The following is a 4268-nucleotide window of genomic DNA, read 5'->3' as shown; positions in this document are numbered from 1 at the left end:
AAAAAAAAAAAAAAAAAATCAATAACAAAATATTTGTACCCCTGTGATATTCTTAAAATAAATTTAATTAAAAAGAAAAGTTTTCCGGGTTTTTGTTTTTGTTTTTCTTTGTTTTTTTTTTTGAGACAAAATCTCTCTTAGAGTGCTGTGGCAGAGTAGCTTGGGACTACAGGAGACTGCCACAACACCTAGCTATATTTAGAGATGGGATCTTGCTCTAGCTCAAGCTGGTCTTCAGCTCATGAGCTCAGGTGATCCATCTGCCTTGGCCTCCCAGAGTGCTGGGATTACAGCTATGTGCCACCATGCCCAGCCTCCTGTGAGAGTTTTATTGAAATTGAGTTAAATGTACAAGTGAAAGTGGGTTGATTTGGAATCTTTACTATGTTGCACCTTCCAACCTATGAACATGCTATGTCTCTCCATTTAATTACATTTTCCCTGCTTTTTAAAAGTCAGTGTTTTTTAGTTAATAGCATAAACATCCTGTATGGGCCCCATAAATGCATTAATGTATACATGACCTATGTGTTTATGATTTAATAAAAAAAAATCTTGTATGGGTTATAACAGATATTTATGTAAGTACATATTTTTGGAGCTATTATAAATGTTCCTATGTTTATAATTTAGCTTCTAATTGTTCATCATTCTTTAGAAATGCAATTGATTTTTTTTGTTTGTTGACTTTGTATTCTGTGACTTTGCTAAACACTTGTCTAGTTCTTTTGTAGAGTCCTTACATTTGTATAGTCATGTCTTCTATGAATAGGGGCAGTGATATTTCTACCGTTCCAATGTTTTTCTTTCTTTTCCTTTTCTTACCATACTACGTTGGCTAAGGCTTTCACTGTATTAAAACAGAACAGTGAGAGTGGATATCTTTGCCATGTTTGCAGTGTTAGGGTAGAAACATCAAAGACTTTGTTAGTAGGTATAGGTATCTTGTATGTGCTTTTTACCAGGTTCAGGAAATTCCCTTCTAATCCTAAATTTTTGGCCATTATTTCTTCAAATATGCCTTTTCCCTACTTTTAAACTTTGCTCTTGTGATTCCCATTAATGGTTTATCTGATGCTGCCTTATAGGTAAAACTATTTTTTTCTACAATATTTTTCCTTCTATTCCTTATATCAAATAATTTCTTTTGTTCTCCAAGTTTGCTCACCCTTTCTTCTGACATTATAATCTGCTGGTGAACCCATCATTTGTTTATCATTTGTTATTGTACTTTTAAGCACCAATATTTCTATTGGATTTTATAGTATATTTTCTATGTCTTTATAGAGATTTTACACTTATTAGGTTATTGTCATTATATTTTTCCCTTAAGCCTGTAAACATATTTTTCTTTATGTCTTTGACTATATCTGTCATCCTGGCTTTGAAGTTATTGTGGCTACATCCATCATTAGGGTCCACTCAGAATTAGTTATATTGACTGCTTTCTTTTCTGAGTATTAATGACAATTTACTATTATTTGCAAGTATCATATTTTGTTGTGGAATCCTGAACATTTTTTAAATCACGTATAGTAGGAAAAGAGGGGCATATTGTAGGGACTGGGCAGATCCAAGTGTCCCATGAGTTAAAAAAAGTTTATGATATCCAAAAGCTCACAATATAGTCAGAGTCACATAGAAAATAGGCAGCCATCACACAACACAGTAGTGCATGTCTAATAGTACAGAATATGGAAGAATAATGGCATTGATATTTTCAGAAGTAGCAGAGGGAAAAGAAGGGAAAGTTTCCCGGTGGTAGGAATTCATAGCTTAGTTCTAAACCAAGCAGGAGATAATTAGAACAATAACAAAAACCAAATTCAAACCATTGAGGATTTATTAAATTAGGAATATGCCAAACTCTGATCAGTTTCTGGTTCCAAACCTAAGGAATAAAGTTGATTTGTTTCACGTCCACAGAGAATTTTGAATTGTGTATGTGTTTATATATATTTTTTCATTATAGGTTATTACTGTATATGCTGTTCTTTTGGAGAAGGTTCTGATTTTTCTTTTCTACTCATCCATGTCCTACTTTTCCTCATATATACTGAAATTCTCCTCTATTACTGTTATTGGCAAACAGGGTCTCACTCTGATGCCTGGGTTAGAGTGTTGTAGCATCATCATAGCTCACTGAAATCTCAAACTCCTGGGTTCCAGGCCATCCTGTTTTTTTTAACAGTGTGCATACTGTTTTCATGAAGAGATTTCCTATGGTTTACATAGAATCATCGCCTGGTATACATTTGTATTTTTATCAGTTAGGATTTTACTCCGTTACATACCTTATATGGCCAAGACAACAAATTTAATGGCTATAAATACCAATTGTTTACTAATTCTCTCAACTGTGCTGGTTAAACACAATCTGAGCTGACCTAGCAAGGGCTGGATGGCCCAGATGCTTCACTTGGCTTCATTACACACAACAGCACATGCATTTATTGTATCTTCACCTCCTCAATCTTTCAGTCTTAAAATATATCCACTCCCACCCGGATCAGACCTACCCATTCCACCACACTCCTATACCTGGCCAGGACTGGAAACCTTTCGTTTATGTCCACATTGTGACTGTAGCCTTCCCTCTTATTGTGCTGCTTTCCACTAACCTCATCCAGCCAGAAATTCCCAGGGGCTGTTTTCTCACAGACACTGGGCTTCCTACAAGATGGCAGTTCCCAGGTCTTCCATGGCTCCATCTTTCGTTTTTTGCCCAAGATGGGCTCTAGCCACTGAAAACTTAATAGGAAAATCTTGTTGACAGTCTCTTGGAAAGAGAAGGGAAAGGTACTAAGGTACCCCAAACACATTTGTCTTGCCATGGGGATGAGTTTCAGCAGCTGTCATGGCCACTCCTATCAAATGCCTGGTAATACGTTCTATGATTTAATGACCACGTGACTGCATGGATATGTCCATCCTGTCAGGATCCTTGGGGACGGTGGAGGATAAATTGTGGTGCCATAGCCATGAAATCTGAAGTGGACTCCATCAGGGGTGCAGCCTTTGGTATCTGCTAGAGGAGTCTTAAGAGCCTGATAACATTTGTAGGTTGGGATGTGGAACTTGTGGGGTCTGTGGAAAGAAAAATGCATGTGAATGTTGGTGTTTGGGAACTTTATCTGAGCCTACTAACTAAGGAATCTGGACATTAGTAATGGGGCCTCTGCCTGTCAGTGGTTCAGGATTAATTTGAAGAAATTAAGATAGAAGGTCTGACGGTGAGAGGTTGGGGTCTGTATGTTCACTCTGAATGGGAATCAGTGATTCAAAAGTGGATAGAAGGGGGTGAGGAGCAAGATGGTGGCCAGTAACAGCTTCCTTGCAATCAGGCACAGTGAGACTGGGGAGAGAAGACTCCAGGCATGTCTGGCTGGTGGGATCTGCCCAGAAACATCCTTTTGGTGACACAGGGTGCAGTGAGAGACTTCTGGACTCCATGAGGAGGACAAAAGCAGTGGAGAACTGGCAAGTGGTTGCATGTATTTGTTCAGTCTAATCCTGCCAGCAGCTGTAAATACAGCAGTAGTGAGATTGCAAACTGAAAAGGTCTTACCTATGAACTGTTTTGGGTTTTTTTGGACTTGGCACTCAGGTAAACTGTCTTGGGACAACTTGGTCAAGAGCGTGGAGGACTTTAAGCGTTGTCTAGGGCCCTAGACTGAGCTGCTGAGCCAGAGGGAGCTAATAGTGTTAGGCCATCTGACACCCAGAGCCATTGTGGGAGAACTGCCCCAGCAAGCTCTGCCCTCAGGGTTGCAGAGCAAGGATCAGATTAGCAGGAGACCTTGGGTGAGTAATCTACTGGTAGTGACTGAGCAACCTAAAGGTGGGGACTAACATGACTTACAGCCTTGGCCCTCAGGGGCACAGAGTGACACCGGTTTGGGCACAGTGGGTGGGGTACTGTGTCTGAACAAGCTAGCAAAGAGCTGCTGACCTCAGGGGAAACACCCAACCCAGCACCTCTAGAGGTTGGGGGTTTTTAAGGACACAGCAAAATCCCAGTCTAGAGGCACAGTAACTTAAAGAGCAAGAGGAAGTGAAAGGAAAATTAGGGCAGGGAAACAGATAAAAGAAAACACTTGGGCTCGGCGCCTGTGGCTCAAGCAGCTAAGGCACCAGCCATATACACCTACAGTGGCAGGTTCGAATCCCCAGCTGGGCCCACCAAACAACAATGATGGCTGCAACCAAAAAATGGCCAGGCGTTGTGGCGGGCGCCTGTAGTTCCAGCTACTTGGGAGGCTGAGGCA

The sequence above is a fragment of the Otolemur garnettii genome, unplaced genomic scaffold (assembly GCF_000181295.1).
Source record: "Otolemur garnettii isolate 467f Iridium unplaced genomic scaffold, OtoGar3 scaffold00288, whole genome shotgun sequence".
Taxonomy (NCBI): Eukaryota; Metazoa; Chordata; class Mammalia; order Primates; family Galagidae; genus Otolemur; species Otolemur garnettii.
This window is presented reverse-complemented; position numbering follows the sequence as displayed.